The following is a 22,179-nucleotide window of genomic DNA, read 5'->3' as shown; positions in this document are numbered from 1 at the left end:
CACCGACCAAAATGACTCACCTTTACAACGGTGGGTTCTTGAACTCGTTTTTCTCGAGAAAAAGCAAATGCACAAGTGAACACCAAAAAATGCACGTTTACTTAAAGAAATCTGGGCTTTTTTTTTTTTTTTGACACTTGCACTCCAAGTTCTTTGGCCACAACAGCCTGCTTTTTGCCTTCCAGCTGCCTAAGACTATCCACTTTCTCGCTTAGCAAAAACTGCTTCCGCTTCTTTGTCGCAAGCAGAAATGAATTCATTGTAGTAGCACTTCAGTGCAAATGCCAACTTGCTTTGTGAACACGATAAGTAATCACTGAAACGAGATGAACAGGACTGACACGGCCTCCTAGAGCACCTGTTGAAGTGAAAAAGATAAGAAAAACCTTAAGTGTCGTGGCTCTCATCGCCTCTTCCGAAGAAAAAAAAGAGCTAAAAAAGAAATTCCTCGAGTTTCGTTTTCTGCTCCCTCGCTGTCTTAGGTTTTCTACGCCCATGCTTCCTGCTCCGCAACTCCCACTCTGCCTCGCTGACCTTGCCCTCTCCGTGTTGCCTTCGCCAGTCGCCTCTGCGCTTGTAAACGGGCAGGGTCGGCATTTTTTAACAAAAAGAAAAGAAAGTCTTCGTTGTTTTCTTCTCTACACCGTCACGAGTCTTCCGAGACGCAAGGCGTTCATTCACTGTGTCGTCTGCTTGCGTACTGCTCCGGTGGGCGCGACGGATTTCAGAATGCGAGTTCATAGTACTGAGGCATTGTTAGTATAATCCGGAACTAAATTAGTGCTCATTATTCTGAAAAGTTTGGTGTTCTGAAGTACGTAGTAGTGAAATAATTTTACACTGAAACTATTAGCAGTCGGCACGACATTGTTTGAAAATTCGTTAATCTCAAAAGTTTGTTGATGTGGTGTTGGTTCTATTGAGCTCTACCAACTTTGTCACTCTCACTCAAATATAAGATAGGAAAACCCCCCAGTAAGGCCGAGTGAAATGTGCAAAAACAATGAACTGAGAAAAACACATTTGAAGTTTCCAGCAACTGTGACTTTTCCTGAAGTGAAGCTATGATAATAGTACTGACACTTTTTTAGCTCTATGTTTTATGATAATGGCCATGCTGAATGTATGACTGTACCCTGCCAGAATACTGGCCACAACTTGCTCCAAAACTTTGAAATGGTCATCGGCACAGCAGGAGAAATTTTTGTTTTTTACTTTGTGGTCGGTCCACCCAGTTTAAAGTGAAAGGAATGCACAAATATTGAAAAATGAGGTTGCCCTAGGATATGTAACCCACCTACACAATGTTCAGGTTGTAAACAAGCTATTTATTTATTTATTTACAATACTGCTAGCCCTTGCGGGCTGTAGCAGGGGTGGGAGGTGAACAGGTTAACAATACACAAACAATGTTAGGCAAAAAACAAGTCCAGCCGTCGTTGAAAATCCTGTGAGGATCTACATCCTGTAAGTACCTCGGGAGGAAGCGCATTCCAGTCAGCAATAGATCGCACCAGAAACGAAAACTTAAATACATCCACCCGCGGTACATAAGCTTGGACAGAAAATGAGTGATTGGTACGAGCCGATACTCGTCCTGGGGGCGCAGGTATACACTGGGATCCAGCTTGTAGTTTTTATGATACAGGTCATAAATAAATTTTAAGCGAGCTATTTTTCTACGTGTAGCTAACGATTGAAGGTCAGCCCTAGCAAGCAAAAGTGATAAAGACTGTGTTCTCATGTAATTTGAATAAATAAACCTCGCGGCCAATCTTTGTACTCGTTCAAGTTTGTTAATTTCAGTTTTAGTATGCGGATCCCAGATGATAGCTGCGTACTCCAGCGTTGGTCTAACAATAGTCTTATACGCCAACAATTTAACAGAGGGCGGTGCATTACGGAGTTTCCTTCTCAGAAAACCCAGCTTTCGCTTCGCCAGTCCTGTAATATTGTCAATATGCTTGTCCCACTTTAAACTGCTGGATATAGTAACACCTAAGTATTTAAGCTCATTAGAACTCTTAATTTCTCTATTGTTTATTGTGTATTTATAGTTAAGGGGGTTTTTTTATTTGAAATTGTCATGCACACAGTTTTATCAAAATTAATTTTCATGTCCCATTTTTCACACCAGTTGTCAATACATCGAAGAGCATCATTGAGGAGCATTTGATCAGAAACACTTTTCACATGACAAAACAAGAGACAATCATCTGCATATAACCTTACATCAACAAAAGGATAAAGCTATATTTATTTTACAAGAAATTGTCACTGTTTGCTATGATGAGAGTTCTACAGTCTGACAGGGCCATTGCCCCCTTGCCGATGCTATTGATGGCCATCATGGCATACAAATTCACTTTGAATGGCCTCATTTTGTTGTCGGTGTCGTCAGCAACACGTGGGGACGAAAAACGCTCTTCGCAAAAGTCACATCTGCTGCACGTGATGACGAGCTTCAAACACCGCCCGTACTCTTTCTTGGCCTTCAAGAAAGTCGCGATTTTTTCACCACACCCTGGGCAGGCGACAAGCCGAAATAGTGAGTCTGTCACCGCCAAATTAACAATGCCAAATTCTGTCCCATTTTCTTTGCCGTCATTGTCCAGATCAACATCTAGGAGCTTAAACTTGCGTTCCGTCACGCACTGCGATGCGAGGGATGCCTTCAAGCTCGCCGCATTCTTGGCACACTCTGCAGACTATTCTACGGAATAAAACGCCGTGTCAATGCAGTCCTGTATGTTGCTAGAAGTGCCAGGTTATCCGACCACGTGATAATTTGAAGAGGTGCTGCAGCTGGGCTCCGGAGAGTGCACGATTTCAAACACGACATGTGCCCGCGGCTGAGTGCCGTCGACAGAGTGCACTGCTTCAACCGCACCGGTCCAACTCTGCCACACATTGTTGGCTTTCTTCTGCTGCGCGTTCCACGGGTGCCTTCGTTTCTTGCTGTACGGTTGGCACGTCTTCTTCTTTAGACAAGCGTCTCTAGTCATACAGGAGGAAAACGGGAAGTCGTTGCATTGGTCGCTTAGCACAAGTGGCAAGCAGACTAACATGCGCGTAACAGGAGCCGGTGACCTACAAACAACACACGAAAAAAAAAAAAATGCAGGCAGCCTTGGTCGCATCAGCCAATGGGAAACGAGAGACTGGGGGCTTGCCTGGCGCGGGCGCGCTCCGGCCACTGAGCGGTTGGGAATGGGGCTTCAAAAAAGAGGCAAGGGCAGCCGTTCTATGCATGTGACGGCATTTAGAAAAATGGCAAAATGTGCAAAAAAAAAAAATCAGCTTCAAAACGAGCTTAAGATGGCGGTTCGAACAAATGTTACCTTTCGCCAGGCATTTCTTGACTGCCGTGGCAACCTCATAACCAATTTTAACCCATTTACTGATCGAATTCAGCATTCACAATTTGAGAACACATGCATAGAGATATAAAATTTAAGCCCCGCCACGGTGGTCTAGTGGCTAAGGTACTCGGCTGCTGACCCGCAGGTCGCGGGATCAAATCCCGGCTGTGGCGACTGCATTTCCGATGAAGGCGGAAACGTTGTAGGCCCATGTACTCAGATTTGGGTGCAGGTTAAAGAACCCCAGGTGGTCGAAATTTCCAGAGCCCTCCACTACGGCGTCTCTCATAATCATATGGTGGTTTTGGGAGGTTAAACTCCACAAATCAAATCAATCAGATATAAAATGTCAAAAGATGCGATTTTCTAAAAATCGACTTTTTGGCCAATTTTCACTATTCTAGAACCCGCATCCTCTCTTAATTTTAACATGAAAGGGTTTTATGCTGGGGTCCACCACGGCTCTGTGACATCTTTTCGTCATGGATATGATGTAAAATATTTACTAACCGATTGCAAAGAAATAAAATTAGTAGGAAAGTCCTGCAGCGGGGTGTCTAAACAGCGTCCTCATGCTCCTCAGCGTGCGACGCTAAGCACCAAACCGCAAAGAAACTGTTCTTCATTAGGTTTAACGGTGAGCCGTTTATATACAATGTACTGGTGGCGGTCCTCAGAGTTGGACAACATCAGCACATTTTCGAGATAGCACAACGGCTGCGCGTCGTACCGTCACGATACTGTTGACAAAACTGATGACGATATCTTTTTCTAATTATCATAATATGGTAAGGCTACTGTTTTATTGTTAAAATATAGTAGCATTTTATTCATAAGCATACTTATTATGAACTCAAGAAATCGAGTACTCGTTAGATCAGTGTAAACACTCGCCGTGAAAGCATAGTTTTTATCAAGCAGATCCAAATAAATGCTCTTCTTGTTCTTTTCCTCGCCATTATTAGCATACTCCATTCAGTGTGTTCAAGCAATGTATTTGGGTGCACTTGGTATGTTAGCATTTCATTTTGTGGGGCACTTTTGATAAGTTGAACTCTTGAAAAGACGTAGTCCCTTCGAGTTTATCGTAAAGGGAGTCTACTGCATCATAGAGTTAACAAGAGTATCTAATTCTTCCTTGCCGTCATCGAATCCAGTTTATCAAAGACAATATTCGGTGGTGTATAGGGCTGGAGGAAAAAGTCTTGCAGAATGAGACTTCTTGTTGACACAAAAATGGCTTTATGACCTTGGCCTAACCTTTTCTAACATCAAAACTTTGTCATGTTACGTGACAAACATCACCAATGCCATGGATCTTCGGTTCTAGCTCTGGCAATCACATTTTGATGCTGGCAAAATACTGTTAGCCCATGTAAAATCCTAAGCCAGTGCACATTGAAGAACACCAGATGGTCAAAGTTTCTAGAGCCTTTCACTATGGCATGCCTCCTAATGACATTGTGGTTTGGTACGTAAAGGCGCAAATATACTTAATATTAATGCCATGAAGTTACTATAGGGTTTGGGCATTGGAACTTGTTTACCGCCCTGGAAAAACCATTAGCTTATATTGCCTATCCCCGAGTCAAGTCGCACCTTGTTTTGTGATCCTTGGCATTTTAAAGGGCCAGTAAACAGCCCTGAGGTCAAAAAATTCTTAAAAATAGATATATGTGCAGTTTTTCTTTGCGAACATGCTGCTGCAAGAATTTTGTAAATACGTGCTATATTAAGGGAGTTACTGGGGTTAGAACATCGGTCTAAGCTAGTTTCACATTTTCGCGCTGCCTCGCCCCCATTCTCCGTTTGTTGAAGGAGAAGGTGTAGCCCATCGTCGTGACTCCGCCCACTGTGGCAATGTGGCACTACGTCAGTGATTGAGGTCATCGGCGAACTCGATCAGTCGCAACTTACTTCCGCTTGCTGCGAAGCGTGGTTGTTTGTTTACCATTTGCCGCACCAGCCGCGGGTCAACCATGTAAGCGTCAGGTGCGGAGTGTCGACCATAAACAATCAGGTCCCCAACATGCGTCACTGGATGGCTGATTCGCTTCAGCTATGCAGCGTGCAGGGCCCCATCGTGAGGCACCCAGTGCTGGTGCTTCTTCACTGTCTAGTCATTCGATTTGCAGCCGACGACAGAGCAACGCTTTTTACCCGTGTTGCTCATGTCAAGGTGGAAGTATTTTTGTATGTGCGCACTGGCACTGTAGTTGAGCGTACACGTGCACTTGACAACTGCGAGGCTGGTTCTTTCACCGCAGTGCCGAAAAACAAAGGGCAGTTTCGTAGCTGTGGGTGGGAACAGAACAGGAAGTGATGTTGACTGCACTGCTGTTTTTTCACACCTGATTTAGACCAATCGGTGAGCTGCGTGCTACATCACGTCGCAGAGCGCCGACTTGACGTCACTGCACGTGCAAGGGCGTAGGAAAGATGCGCAAAAATTGTTCTTCGAAATAGAGGCTTTGCGAGGGGTGCAGCGCTGTAATATTAAGAAAACATGATCGCGGCAGTCTAATCTACGAATTGCCGAGCTTGTATGGGGGGTGTAAAAAAAAATGTTGGAGCCTGTTTATTGGCCCTTTAAGCTGTCAAAGACTGTGCAATACAATTTCGAATTTCGGGAACTCTGTATTCATTCCAAATTTTCTGAACATGCTGGATTTCCCCAACCTGAAACATATGCAGATCTCTCTTTTTTTTTTCAAGAGTTATGACGTATCTCTAAAACAGTCGTCCCAAACACGATACCGTTAGTCTCTTGCTCATGGCCCGCAACCCACACATAGCTGCCTTACCCAGCATTTAATAATAAATGCACCCTGAACTTCAGCCATCAAAATGTGGATTTTTTTTTCCTCTGTTTAATATAAACGCTTCCTCTACGTTCATCCGCTGCAGTCCCACTAACCGACACCAGGTGCCTTCTCACCCGTCGGATCTCTTCCGTCCTTTATTATTTTGCCAACCTCCCTCAGCCATCTTTGCTTCCTTCCCCCCTTCGCCCGTTGCCACGTGCCGTATTGTTTTCCTTTTTATCTTTGCGCGGCACGTCCCCCTGTCTTATCTGTGTGCCACAGCAGGGTTCACAAATGGTACGAGTGTAGAGACATCGCAGCTGATAAGCATACCGCAAGCAAAGGTCACGAAACTGCCCATGCCAACCAATGGTACGTCGCTTCCTGTGAATATGAAAAAGCCCAACCACATGCACACAATTCTTGAGCGACGATGACAGAATTTGCTGTCCTGAAGGGTCGTTCATCGCTATCACTTCGCAGGTTTCTGGAAAACCAAAAAAAAGAATCGCTTGTCATCCAGAAAGGATCGTGACGATTTCCACAACATGGTAGCACCCCCGATTTTCGCTTCCCTTGTTATCTGGGCATAGAGGAACTTCTCATGTAGAAGAGAGGCGGGAGCCGTATTTTGTCAGTAATCTTGTTATCAACGGTTTGTTTTGATGCTTCGGGCATTGCTTGCGGCAATGTTGGTTACTTGCTGCAATGTTAACAGCGTCGTCACGGTCGTCGTGCGAGCTTGCCTCAAAGTTGGCAAAGTGCGTCATAGCGCACCCTTTTAGGCGCCCCTAGAGGTCACAGCAGATATTGCGGTTACACGATTGCGAGAGAAGATAGTCGCTAAACGCTTTTATGGCGTGCGCAAGCAGCCTGGGGACAGCTTGCAGAAGATAGCGCCAGGAACCACTGAAGATGAGTAAAGTGCAACAAAGAAGCTGTTTCCAAATAGTGTACGCGTATTTGAAAGGCTAAGCAACCTAACTTTTTTTGCATTACCGCATTTTTTGCTCCTCCCGAAAAAGTTTTAATGAAATTTATGCCACGTAATAAACGCACCCTTCAACTTTGCTCCAATTTTTCGAGAAAAAATGGCATTCATTACGCGGGTAAATAAAATATTTAAGGGGAAATGCGGCTTTTGTATTGCGAGAAATGACAAAAAAAATTGATTGCTGAAAATCCTGTTTTCAGTTTCTGGAATTATTTTTCTATCTGACCGAAAAATATCTACACCAAACACCTAAAGTACTTAAGAAAATTCGTTTCGCTCTCCTATCTGGGGAGTCTATTTCTCAAAATCGGGAGAAAACGGCGATTTAAAAATAATCTTCAGCTGATATTTTTGAGAAATTGGATGACTACTTGCTAACAATGACAAACAAACGAAGCAGAGTAATAATCACAGGCGATTTTAATTTACCAGGTGTTGACTGGAATGCACGTGTTGCTGGGCCGCTTAACAGGCCTCTTGCAGAAAATCTGCTTGACATCATGATCAAGTACGATTTGGTTCAGGTAGTTGACAAGCCCACTCGAGTTCAAGGACAAACCGAGACATTGTTGGACTTACTATTTTTGTCACAGGAAGTGTTTGATTATGAAATAAGTATCGAGGATGGAATCTCGAATCATAAGGTGGTTGCAGCAACTCTTAAACCAAATAAAAAATTAGAAAAAATAACCAGAGTAAAGGTGTACAATTTTCAGACCGCAGATGATACCTCAATTCTTGATTACTTAGAAATGGCTTTTGACGCTATCGTGCCTACAGATGATGTAAATGACCTCTGGGAATACTTTAAGAAGGTAGTAAACGACTGTTTGTCGCGCTTTGTTCCCCCAAAGAGAAAAGAGAACTGCAAAACCTAACCCATGGATTACCAGAAGTATCATTCATCTAAAACGGCGACTATGTCGCGCCCGTCAGAAAATACCAAGAAACTCGTCTGTTATTGCTCACATTAGTGCTCAGGTACGAAGAGAAGTCAAGCAATCTAAAAGTAATTTTCTAACTAATATATTGTCTGAATACATATCCAACTCTCCCCAGAAATTTTGGCGGTACCTGTTTAGTTCGCAGTCTGAAATAACTGGGCTTTCTATAGACGGGACCTCCTATAGCGAACCGATTCAGATTGCCGAAGCACTCAATCATTACTTCAGTACTTTTTTTTCTCCAAGTATTGATCATTCAAAAAAAGGCTGTACGTTCGATGATACTAGTTCCAATCTTCTTACCGTATCTAAAGAGGGCGTAATGGCATTACTGCTTGAATTGGATCATAAAAAATCACCTGGTCCGGATATGATTCCCAACGAATTTTTGAGAGGCGCTACTCTGATTGGGTTTCTAGTTTCTTAGTTAAAATTTTTAATTTATCTTTGTGTACTGCCGCTGTTCCAATTGATTGGTTATTAGCAAGAGTTGCGCCCATATTCAAAGCTGGTGACCGCCTTAATGTTTGTAATTACCGTCCAATTTCTATCACATGCACGGCGTGCAAAGTAATAGAACATATAATTTCAAAATATATATTTCAATATATAGAAAACAATAATCTGTTTTATAATAAGCAACACGGTTTTAGAAAAGGCCTTTCAACCGTCACTCAGCTTTTTGAATCTGTTCATGCTTTCGCTACAGCGATAAACTCAAAAGAACAAGTCGATGTCATAGCAGTTGATTTCTCTAAGGCCTTTGATAGGGTATGTCACCAGAAACTTATTCAAAAAATGTTAATACTTGGTATTGATCCCGCAATTGTAAGATGGGTTGAAGCGTACTTGCACAATAGGTTGCACTTTGTTGAAATAAGTGGCGCACGTTCTTCTCTTTTACGCGTATCCTCAGGTGTGCCACAAGGCTCCGTGTTGGAACCTCTACTCTTTTTAATTTATGTGAATGATATTGCAACGGTTGTGCCTCCTTTTGTTGATGTAAGGTTATATGCAGATGATTGTCTCTTGTTTTGTCATGTGAAAAGTGTTTCTGATCAAATGCTCCTCAACGATGCTCTTCGATGTATTGACAACTGGTGTGAAAAACGGGACATGAAAATTAATTTTGATAAAACTGTTTGCATGACAATTTCAAATAAAAAATCCCCCCTTAACTATAAATACACAATAAACAATAGAGAAATTAAAGAGTGCTAATGAGTTTAAATACTTAGGTGTTACTATATCCAGCAGTTTAAAGTGGGACAATCATATTGACAACATCACAGGACTGGCGAAGCGAAAGCTGGGTTTTCTGAGAAAGAAACTCCATAATGCAACGCCCTCTGTTAAATTGTTGGCGTATAAGACTATTGTTAGACCAACGCTGGAGTACGCAGCTATCATCTGAGATCTGCATACTAAAACTGAAATTAACAAACTTGAACGCGTACAAAGATTGGCCGCGAGGTTTATTTATACAAATTACATGAGAACACAGTCTGTATCACTTTTGCTTGCTAGGGCTGACCTTCAATCGTTAGCTACACGTAGAAAAATAGCTCGCTTAAAATTTATTTATGACCTGTATCATAAGAACTACAAGCTGGATCCCAGTGTATACCTGCGCCCCCAGGACGAGTGTCGGCTCGTACCAATCACTCATTTTCTGTCCAAGCTTATGTACCACGAGTGGATGTATTTAAGTTTCCGTTTCTGGTGCGATCTATTGTTGACTGGAATGCGCTTCCTCCCGAGGTACTTACAGGATGTAGATCCTCACAGGATTTTCAACGACGGCTGGACTTGTTTTTTGCCTAACATTGTTTGTGTATTGTTCACCTGTTCACCTCCCACCCCTGCTACAGCCCGCAAGGGCTAGCAGTATTGTAAATAAATAAAATAAAAAATAAATAAAATTTTAGCTTTGCAATGGCATGGCTGGGAACCGGCTTCTTGGGCTCATCGAAAGAGCATTTCTTTGTGATCAAATTTCCAACCTCAGCTGGCTCCTCCCTTTAAAAACAAGCACACAAAAAGGTCTGCCAGTTTTATTTTGTCTGTTGTACTTGAGGCTTTCATGATTTGACGCTTCTTAATTAGGTTCTTCGTTTCCTGGGAAAGCTTGCCAGTGTCCTGTCTAACTACCCTGTCTCCAACTTCCACTGCACACTCCGTAATGATACTCGTCAGATTATCATTCATTGTATCTATGCTAAGGTTGGTTTCCTCACTAAGAGCCGAGTACCTGTTCTGCAGCGACACTCTGAATTCCTCTACTTTCCCTCTCAGTGCTAGCTCATTGATTGGCTTCTTGCGTATCAGTTTCTGTCGTTCCTTCTTCAAGTCTAGGCGAATTCGAGACCGTACCATTCTATGGTCACTGCATCGTACCTTGCCAACCACTTCCACATCCTTTACGATTCCTGGGTGTGCAGTCATTATAAAGTCTATTTCGTTCTTATTTTCGCCATTAGGGCTCCTCCATGTCCACTTGCGGTTTTCTCGTTTTCGGTAGAAGGTATTCAAAATCCGCAAATTATTGCGTTCTGCGAATTCTACTAGTAGCTCTCCTCTGGCGTTTCTAGTGCCGATGCCATAATCTCCTACTGCCTGGTCTCTAGCCTGCTTCTTCCCTACCTTTGCATTAAAGTCGCCCATCACTATAGTATACTGTGTTTTTACCTTACTCATTGCCGATTCCACGTCTTCATAGAAGCTTTCAACTGAAGCGTCATCATGGCTGGATGTAGGCGCGTAAGCCTGTACTACCTTCATCTTGTATCTTTTATTCAGTTTAATTACAATACCTACCACCCTTTCATTAATGCTATAGTATTCCTCTATGTTTCCAGCTATGTTTTTGTGAATTGGGAACCCCACTCCCAGTTCTCTTCTGTCTGCCAAGCCCCGATAGCAAAGGACGTGCCCATTCTGTAGCACAGCATAGGCCTCATCTGTCCTCCTAACCTCACTGAGCCCTATTATATCCCATTTAACACCCTCTAGCTCCTCGAATAGTACAGCTAGACTTCCCTCACTAGATAAGGTTCTAGCGTTAAATGTTGCCAAGTTCAGGTTCCAAGGCGGCCTGTCCGGATCCAGATTCTTAGCACCCTCTGCTGCGTTGCAGATCCGACCGCTGCCGTGGTCAGTTGCTTCGCAGCTGCTGGGGACTGAGGGCCGTGAGTTATTTGACGTATGCATGTGGGAGGTAGTGGCCAGATACTGCACCAGGGTGGCCAATCCTTCTCTGGTGAGGGAGTGCGTTCCCGGCGGTGGTTACCGGTGGTTACAAGTAAAACAGACAAAATAAAACTGGCAGAGCTTTCGAAGTTGATTAATAGGCGTAAGGTATGCGATGTAAGAAGGTATAACATAGAGAGAATTGAACATGCTCTGAAAAACGGAGAAAGCGTCAAAGCAGTGAAGAGGAACCTTGGGATAGGCAAAAGTCGGATGTATGCACTAAGGGACAAAGAAGGCAAAATAACTACCAATATGGATAGGATAGTTAAAATAGCGGAGGAGTTTTACAGAGATCTGTACTGTAGCCGAGACAACCACGACCTTAATACTATAAGAACTAGCAGTAACCCAGATGACACCCCACCAGTAATGATAGAAGTCAGAAAAGCTTTGGAGAGCATGCAAAGAGGCAAAGCTGCTGGTGAGGATCAGGTAACATCAGACCTGCTGAAAGATGGAGGACAGATTGTGTTAGAAAAACTAGCCACCCTGTTTACGAGGTGTCTCCTGACGGGAAGGGTACCAGAGTCTTGGAAGAACGCTAACATCCTCTTAATACATAAGAAAGGAGATGACAAGGACTTGAAGAATTACAGGCCGATCAGCTTGCTCTCTGTAGTATACAAGCTATTTACAAAGGTAATTGCTAACAGAGTAAAGAAAACATTAGAATTCAATCAACCAAAAGAACAAGCAGGATTTAGAACAGGCTACTCAACAATTGACCACATTCATACTATCAATCAGGTAATAGAAAAATGCTCAGAGTATAACCAACCACTATACATAGCCTTCATAGATTACGAGAAGGCGTTTGATTCAGTAGAAATATCAGCCGTCATGCAGACACTGTGGAATCAGGGCGTAGATAAAGTATATATAAACATTCTGGAAGAAATCTACAGGGGATCAACTGCTACCATAGTGCTCCATAAAGAAAGCAACAGAATACCAATCAAGAAGGGTGTAAGGCAGGGGGACACAATCTCCCCAATGCTATTTACCGCGTGCTTACAGGAGGTTTTCAGAAGCCTAGGATGGGAACAGCTAGGGATAAGAGTTAATGGAGAGTACCTTAGTAACCGGCGCTTCGGCGATGACATTGCATTGCTGAGTAACTCAGGGGACGAATTGCAACTCATGATTACGGAGTTAGACAAGAAGAGCAGAAAGGTGGGTCTTAAAATGAATCTGCAGAAAACGAAAGTAATGTACAACAACCTCGGAAAGGAGCAGCGCTTCGAGATAGGTAATAGTGCACTTGAAGTTGTAAAAGAGTATGCCTACTTAGGGCAGGTAATAACCGCAGAGCCTAACCACGAGATTGAAGTAACTAGAAGAATAAGAATGGGGTGGAGCACATTCGGCAAGCACTCTCAAATTATGACAGGTAGATTGCCACTATCCCTCAAGAGGAAGGTATATAACAGCTGTATCTTGCCGGTACTTAGCTACGGAGCAGAAACCTGGAGACTTACAAAGAGGGTTCAGCTTAAATTGAGGACGACGCAGCGAGCAATGGAAAGAAAAATGGTAGGTGTAACCTTAAGAGACAAGAAGAGAGCAGAGTGGATTAGGGGACAAACAGGGGTTAAGGATATCATAGTTGAAATAAAGAAGAGGAAATGGACATGGGCCGGGCATGTAGCGCGTAGACAGGGTAACTGGTCATTAAGGGTAACTAACTGGATTCCCAGAGAAGGGAAGCGGGTTAGGGGGAGACAGAAGGTTAGGTGGGCAGATGAGATTAAGAAGTTTGCGGGTATAAATTGGCAGCAGCAAGCACAGGACCGGGTTAACTGGCGGAACATGGGAGAGGCCTTTGTCCTGCAGTGGACGTAGTCAGGCTGATGATGATGATGACACAAAAAGCAAATGTTTCAAGGCCATTTTGAGGTCTGTTATATGCTGTGGCCGCTATGTTACCCCAGCTCGCCTCGCCATTGGCCCGATGCGCGCTTTAAGAGATCGTCGTCTGCTGCTTGTGTGTCGCGAGGACATGGCTGTCTAAAATCGCTTCTTCGTGACGTGTTGACGGCTCGAGGATCACTCAGGATATAATTACGCATTAGTTAGATGTTGTAAGCAGATGCTCGATTAGATTACTACGAGCGGGCACGCAGTCTACAAGCGCGGCGTGTTATTGGAATCGTCTTTAGGCCTAACTCCGCCGATGGCGAGACGAATTTTGCGGGCAAGAACGACGCACTACTGCAAACAATTAAACACCTCACTTGCTAGCTCCTCGTAACTGCGGACGGGCATTTTACGCATCGGCAGCGGACCCTACAGTCAAGCTCGTCACCCCCTCCCCTTCACTGCCAAGGATTGCTCGGCAGAGCGGCTAGCGGTTTCGAGTATCGCCACTTGAAAATGTGATACCATCTCAGTGCACGCTGATTTTTTGTCATCGTAGCTACACATTTCGCGCGTCATCACCTAACGCTGCCGCCGAGTGCATCACAGGTTGGCTGCACTGTCCACGCGGCCGCGCATTTGACAGTCATATGAAGTGCTGTCAATAAGTTTATCCCTATTTAGACGTGCTTGGAGCCGTGCTTGGTATCGCCGCGAATGTCTATGAATGTTTTGAGACAGTGAAAGCCTCGTAGATTAGCGTTTTCCCGACTGGTGGTTTGATACGAATCACGGCTAGAGTAGCGAAAGAGCATGTATGAAGAAGGGGCATCAATTTTTACATGCCCGACTTGCGTCATTAAATAAACTGCCAAAAAACTCCTGTGCCACCAGTTTTCTGCCCACAACTGTTCGTTATTTTGAAAGAAGGCATAGGCTGTCATGCAGTGAGCCATTTTTCTGATGCATGAACACCTTCCTCTATAGAAAAAAATTTTCAGTGAATATTTCAACTTAAAAGGTGCTTAATTATGCTAATGATAGTTTTAACACAAGAAAAATATGTAATCATTTCAGTATGGGGCGTTATTCAATTAGTCTTTTCTGTCATGCCTATCACACCACTACTTCATACAAAGAACTTGGTTTGAAATCTATACTTGTTTTTTGTAGATCAAAAAAGGAGGTTATGAAAAAAAAAAGGGAAGCAATGGCACACTGGGCAGAGGCCACATGCCTGAGAAGCTAAATATCGCAAGACAAACCTAAGATCACAATTTTCAGGTGTTAACATCGCTAACAATACGTAATCAGTAATAGACCTCAGCATGACATCTCCAGCACTTCTGCCTCTACTTAAATGGGAAGTCATTAATAATCTATAGTGACCATTTTCCCATAGTTCTCAGCTCATCAATAGCAAACGCATGTCCTCCACAGGTTCTCAAGTGCCTGACCAACAAATCCGATCGGAAACAGTTTTTAAAAAATGACCCTCTTACCTTGGAAGGACATGGGGATGTTAAGCATCCAGGCTATTGTGGCTACTTTACAGCTTTCTTGATTGATGCTGGAACGAAATGTATTCCACGAACATGTGGACTGTCAGACAAAAGACGAGTCCTATGGTGAAATAATGAGTGCGGTAATGCACGCAAAAAACAAAATAAGGCATGGAAGTTACTTAGAAACTCACCGACAGCCAAGAATCTTATGAACTTTAATAACATTAAGTCGCATGGCAGGAGAACGCGCCGACAGGCAAGAAGAGAAAGTTGGCATACATTTTTATTGGGCATTAATTTATACACAGATGAAGCGAGAGTCTGCAACATGGTTGGTAAGGTAGTAGGACGACAAGCACACTCACTTCCTCTAGTGCATAGACAAGGGGAGAGCTTAGAAGACCAGGTGAACACTTTTGGGGCACATTTCAAACAGGTCTCCAGCTCATCCCATTACAATGCAGCGTTTCAAAGGTACAGAGGAAGAATAAAAAAACAAAAAATAAAATGCAAATCCACAAACACTGAGGCATACAATGAACCATTTCTCTTAGTTGAGCTACAAGAATCGCTAAGCTGCTGCAACAAAATCGCTCCAGGCTCCGACCGCGTAGTATACGAAATAATAAAACATCTGCCCCCTAAAACCCAAAAAGCACTCCTTTCCTTGTGCAACACTATTTGGCTTTCTGGTAAGATCCCTTCTGCCTGGAATGAAGCCATCATCATACCAATTCTTTAACCGAGCAAGGACCCGTCTTCAGTGTCCACCTATAGGCCAATAGCGTTAACTAGTTGCCTTTGCAAGGTTGTTAAGAAAATGATAAATAGGCGACTGGATGCACTTCCTTGAAACTAATGGCCTACTCAACCTATACCAATGGGGGTACCCCAAGAGGCTAGGTCAACCACTGACCACCTTGTCCGTATCGAGGCTCAAATTCGTGATTCTTTCATTCATAAACATTTCTTTCTGTGTTCCTTAATTTGGAGAAGGCCTATGACACTGTGTGGTACTTTGGCATACTCTCAGACTTGTCACACTTAGGTGTGCGAGGTAGACTGTTAACAATCGTCGAAAGCTATTTGTCTAACCGGACATTCCGAGTCCGAGTAGGCACTGCCTCGTCCCGTACATTTGTCCAAGAAACAGGTGTGCCACCAGGAGGTGTATTGAGTTGTACACTATTTACAGTCAAAATGAACTCCTTGCGCCTCGCTATTTCACAAAAGATGTTTTGCTGCACATATGTTGACGATGTATAGGTCGGTTTTAAATTGCGTAATCTCTCCATGTATGAATGCCAGGTCCAATTAGGTCTAAATAAGATATCTAAATGGGTGGATGAAAAAAGTTTTAAACTGAACACACAAAAAAGCACTTGTGTCCTATTTTCGAGGAAGAGGGGCCTTCACCCCGATCCTCGCATCAACCTGCATGGTCAGCGTCTGCCTGTAAAGACTGAACATAAGTTTCTGGCCGTACTATTAGACTTAAAACTGACCTTCATAACACACATTAAACATATCAAAATTGAGAGTGTAAAACCATGATTATTCTGAAAGTGTTATCTCGAACTACATGAGGTAGTGACAAGAAGTGCTTGCTGAACCTTTACAAAAACCTCATTCACACTCGCTTAGACTATGGAGCTGTCGTTTATCAATCTACAACACCAAGTGCTTTAAAGATGCTGGATCTTGTGCACCATTTGGGCATCCACCTTTCTATGGGTGCTTTTCGCACTAGCCCCCTGGAGAGCCTATAACGGTATGTGGATTCGAATGAATGGTCGCTCCACCTACGAAAATGTTACATGTCTTTTGTGTACTTTCTAAAGGTGAAGGCAGACAAGCAACATTCCTCTCACCTCGCGATTGATGATTTGTCTAATTCTGGCTTGTTCCAGAACCGTCCTTCGTTGAGGCAGCCCTACTCACTTTGTGTGAGTGGCCTCGCCGAAGAAACAGGTGTGCCACTTCTCGAACACAGTTTGATGGCTCCTGCTGCAATCTGCCGCCATGGCAGTGGCAGCTTATTGATTGGAATGTCATTTTTGTGGAAGTCACAAAGCACGCGCCACTTGCACACATTCATACATACTTCTTCGATCTATAACATAAATACACATGCCCTGAGTTCTTTACCGATGGCTCAAAGTCCAACGCTTCTGTGACATATGCAGCGATAGGCCAATCCTTTTCAGAGGCCGGCATTCTCCTCCAGCCTGATGCAAGTATTTTCACAGGAGAAGCTTATGCAATACTGGTGGTCGTAAAACACATCAAACAGATAAAACTACAAAAGACGGTAATATACACAGATTACCTAATTGTGGTAAAAGCCCTGAAACTCCTAAAAGACACAAAAACCCCGTCCTAGTCTCGCTTTACTCACTTTTATGCACATTGTACATATTCAAACAGCATGTCGTTGTCTGCTGGGTGCTAGGGCACTGTGAGATACTTACAAGGAAACGTTCTGGCGGACAAGCTAGCTGCATCCGCCAAAGACACCGCTGCCAACGCATCAACATCAATCCCTGCACTTGACTTGAAACCTTTTCTAAAACGAAAGCTCAGGGGCTATTGGCAGAGCACGTGGGACAGACACACAGACAATAAAATTCATGCTATCAAGCCGCAACTTAGTAATTGGCCGCCACTATCGAAATCACGACACACAGAAGTAACACATACAAGGCTAAGAACAGGACACACACACTCTACACATTCATATCTTTTGTCTGCCGGTGATCCACCATTGTGTGAGAGATGTGGAGAACCACTTACGGTTTTTCACATTCTCGTCCAGTGCAATGATTTAGATGCTCTAAGAAAAAAGCACTTTTTACTGCCCTACCTACAGCAGTTCCCACTACACCCTGGGATGCTCATTGGTAGGGATCCGCTTTTTAAACTTCAATCACTTTTCAGGTTTTTAAAAGATGTCCATAGTTTTCACCTCATATTTCGAGGTGACCCGTAGCTCGACCTCTGTACAGAGGTCCTCTCCACTGGCTCTCGTGGCCCTCTCCTCTAACATTGTCATTTATTCCACCTCCATGCGTGTCACGTCACCACCATGATATTAATATTTTTTTTTAGTTCTAACCCACGTCATACTCTGTTCATATTACTTCAATAACGCACCATTGCTTTTCGCTCATCATTGTTCATGGCGCTCTTTGGCCATCACATGGCCCTTGTGCCAATAAACACCATATATTATCATCATTCTTCACTGTCCCACCTCTTGCAGGACAAAATTGCATGCCTGTATCGCACTGGCTGAGGCTAGTTTGAGCCGCCTGCTGAAGAGTGTGCCTTTTCCACAAACTTTTTTAGGGCCAATATAGGTGGCAGTTTTAATGCCTGTTTATGTACATTTTAGGTGCATAAATCATGCTAATTCCTTGCCGGACCCTTTCCTTGTCCCTTTTGTTTTCTGGTATTGTTTGTCACTGTGATGAACCAACCAGGCCAACAATATTTTTATCTTAGCACATTCATCTGTCGCCCCCCTTTCCCTACCTAATTGCGCTATCAATCATTAACATCTTTCTTGCCAGAGCAAAGGAATGGAATAGTAGGCCTAATAGCTTTGTGCACCACTCCACCGGATAACCGGTTTTTAACTATAAGTCCATATTTCCTGAAAGTCTGCTTGTTCGAAGATCCGAGACAAAGAACGCTGCTCTAAGCCTGAGCGGCATCGGGGTGTTGGCCCGACAAAACGCTACTCGCGTTTCCAGAGAACACGCGAGAATGGGTGACGACGACGCGGGTGCATCAACCGGAACCATGACTTCTATCAAAGAGAAAACTCAAGGCGGAGAAAATGCTACCAGCGTCTCGCAAAAGGAACCTCTTGACAATGGGGGATAGTTCACTGCAGCATATCACAACTCAAGGCTGATCGCCGCTCTGGAGACCGTGGCCGAAGCAGTAGACAAATCAGTGTCGAGCCAACCCAAACAGGAAGAGAATCCGCTTCGGCAAGAGAAACTGCCTGCACTGTCGAAAACTGACTTCACGATCATCAATAGACCGAGGGATGGGCTCAACATCAGTCATCTAAGAACGCATAAGATGGCCTGTGCTATAACTAAAGATGTGGTAACCCAGACATCTGCAATGAAGGCAACTTGCTTATACAATTGCACAATGGATCTAATATCGCCATAATCAGCGCGCCAAGCATGGAGACCGCCAACGTTGTGCAGAGCCTTCGAAGTCTACGTTTTGGTGCAAAGGACTATGCAGTGATGGCTTACGTAGCCGCGCCGGACAACCCGTGCAAGGGTGTGATTCACAGACTGGATGCCGGGACCATGCTAACTGAATTACTAGCCCATCTTCGGGTGCGTACCCACGGAGTGAAAATACTTTATGCAAGAATGCTTGGAAAATCCCCAGCGTCATCATTACCTTCGAGGGCAAGATCGCCGCCCGCTATGTTTACTACTACGGTGGTGAGACATGTTGCTACCTCTAACGATCATCGCGGCAAGTTTGCTCTATATGCTTCAAGCATGGGCATAGGGCAGACGTATGCCCAACACCTGCCGCAGTTGTCTGCTCGAATTGCACCGAGCCAGTCATAGAGGACGGACACACCTGCTAGCCCCGGTGAGCTCTATGCAAGGAAGCGCACCCTGCGCGGGCAAAGGAGAGCAAGGAACGCCTCAGGGGACTGAGAAGCCCACGACCAAGAACAAAAGAGCAGATGGCCGCTTGAGCACAAGGCGTCGATGGACGCGGCCGGGCCCGGAAAGGTTGGTTCAGCAGAGATGGCAGCTCACCATCGACATCCCGATCAACATCAAAACCACGGTCATGGTCGAGATCGGCGTCCAGGGCCGGCCAGGCCCCAGAAACCAAGAAAAAGCAGCAGCAGAAGAAGCCCATCATCAGGAAGGAAGACGATGGTACGGTGATCAGGAAAGCGCCTTTTTTTCTCTGCCTCTTCCACTGCTCCAAAGAACACGAATACAGAGACAGTATTGGTCGATAAGAACGGCAGTGCGCCATCTAACGATGAAGGAAAGGAGTTAAGGCAGACTATTCAGACACCCGGGTAGGAAACGCCAAACTCCGGCAGAAACTAAACGATCTCATAGATGAACTGAAGACCCTGAGAACAGGACAGACCAATGCTAACCCCCAAACAGACTTAACTCTTGCAGCTACCGTAGGGTGGCAGGAATTCACAACTACTATCCACGGAAAATGCCGTAGCAAATCTCAGCAACCTCATCTCTAACATCCAAAATGAGGCGCACAAGGATAGAGAATGTATGGCGCAACTCATGGCCATGAAATCTAGAGGCAAACCCTGTGTTTGGCCATCACCTGAGTATGGGAGCAGCTGTAAATGCTCGGTCAAGTTGGAAACCCTCGAAATAGGGCAGTAGAACTGTTGTGGAATTCGTTGAAAGCAAGGTCTGCTGAATCAACACATCAATAAATGCACAACTCCACCAGGCATCATCGCCCTCCAGGAAACCGGCTGCTCACCGAAACTCGCTGGCTTTTCAGTCTATGAGGGACCAGGCCAAAGTAAGGTCGCTACTCTGGTTGTCAAAGCGGCCACTGCAATTAGACATGACATCGATGTAACAGACATTGACCATGTTCTCATTGAAATCATAACGAAAAAAGAACCCACGAAAGCACATTTCTCCTCATTGTCTACAGCCCACCCATCCAGCGTAAAGCCAACTTCAGCTCCCTTCTGCGCAAGGCAGAACAAGCAGCAGGCAAAAAGGTCTTGTCATCCTGGGAGACTTTAATGCGTGGCACAAGAGCTGGGGATATGTGAAGGAAACTCAGAAAGGCAGGGATTTGGCCAGAGAAACTGATCGCAGAAGGCTAAGCCTCATTACTGACCACACCTAACCAACGCGAGTGGGGAATCGTATCAATCAAGATACGGACCCGGACTTGGCTTTCGTTAAAGGGGTCAGGACGGCCCGATGGGAAAACTGCAAGGAAACGCTTGGCAGTGACCACTGCATTTTGCGTATCCAGATAGAAACCCTCCCGATTAAGAAACGACATGGCCTGGCTAGACTTACAGACTGGGAAGCTTTTAGAAAAACTAGGGCAGAATGTGAGGACAAACAGATTGCGGACATTGAGAGTTGGGTCTCAAGCTGATCTCAAGCTGATCGACAGAGCTTGCAAGATGGCAAAGGCCACAGGGACCCTGGACTGAGAGCTCCACCGTCACCGGAAAAAAAATATATTTGAAATAAACTTTTGCATTCATTCATTTATTTTTTATATGACGTCACCCGAAAAAGTGTTCACCGTTATCAATAGTATTAGGAATACAAGCGCTGGTCTCAATAAGTTCTCTGCTGCCGACATGAAGCTGATAGCTCATTTAGTTTGTGATGTCTTATGTTACATTATAAATCTTGTATTTGAAACTGAGATTTTTTCAACAGTCTTGAAATATGCAAAAGTTGTTCCTGTCTTTAAAAAAAGTGACAAGCATTTAATCTTGAATTACTGGCCCATAGCAGTTATCTCATTCTTCAGTAACATCATAAAAAAGCTTTTTGTGGTATGTTTAAGGTGTTATTTGGACAAGTTTCATATTCTTTCTAATAAGCAGTTTGATTTCAGGCCCAGTTACTCAACTGATCTTTCTATGATATCCCTAATTGATGAAATGAAATTTGCTATTCACAATGGTTGTGCTGTTGGAGGTGTTTTCCTTGACCTTTCAAAAGCTTTTCATTCTATTTGCCACGTCATTTTATTTCAGAAACTAGAGTCAATTGGTGTATCTGGCATCCCACTATAACTGATTCGTAGCTATCTGCATCATCGAGAACAGTTTGTATATGTGTCCGGCACCTTTTCCAGCCCTAAATTCATCATGCGTGCTCTGCAGGGTTCAATTTTTGGTCTGCTTTTATTTTTAATTTACATCAATGATCTTCCTCATCGCCTAGCTCAGTGGTTCCCAAATGGGGGTCCGCAAAGCTACTTTTAAGCTCCGCGAAACCGTCAACCGCTTTTTTTTTTACATCTCTTGGGATTTAGTCTGGTCGTGACTCAAAGTATATACCGAAACAGGTTGAATGTGCCTGCAGATATGCAACTCTGTTTAAGCACGACTGTGCCATGTATTAACTGTCCAAAATGAAGTGATGTGGCAGGTCTGTTCGATGTTTTGGGTAGCAATAAAAGGCACCTGTTGCTCCAGTTGTGTTCATGCTCCAGTTGTGTTATTTACCGACGTACCCTCTCCCTCCCTCCCCTCCGCTGCAATGGGACCTTCATCACTTCCACCAGTCCTCAAGGGGTCCCCGACACATCCATGGCTGATAATCACTGGCCTAGCTCATTCGTCCTGCATTCTCTATGCGGACGATACGACTGTATTTACTGCAGATAAGGAAGTTGACTCAATGCTGTTTCAATTAAACACCGACCTGAAGAACA

General features: G+C 44.1%; 1 protein-coding gene across 11 annotated transcripts in view; it reads left to right on the top strand.

Annotated features, from left to right (window-relative positions):
• Positions 1-22,179, top strand: part of Mps1 (dual specificity protein kinase monopolar spindle 1) — a 183,488-nt gene that overhangs the window by 25,465 nt on the left and 135,844 nt on the right. The window lies entirely within an intron of this gene.

The sequence above is a fragment of the Rhipicephalus microplus genome, chromosome X (genome assembly GCF_043290135.1).
Source record: "Rhipicephalus microplus isolate Deutch F79 chromosome X, USDA_Rmic, whole genome shotgun sequence".
Lineage (NCBI taxonomy): Eukaryota > Metazoa > Arthropoda > Arachnida > Ixodida > Ixodidae > Rhipicephalus > Rhipicephalus microplus.
The sequence above is the reverse complement of the archived record's forward strand: the minus strand, read 5'-3'. Positions and strand labels throughout refer to the sequence as shown.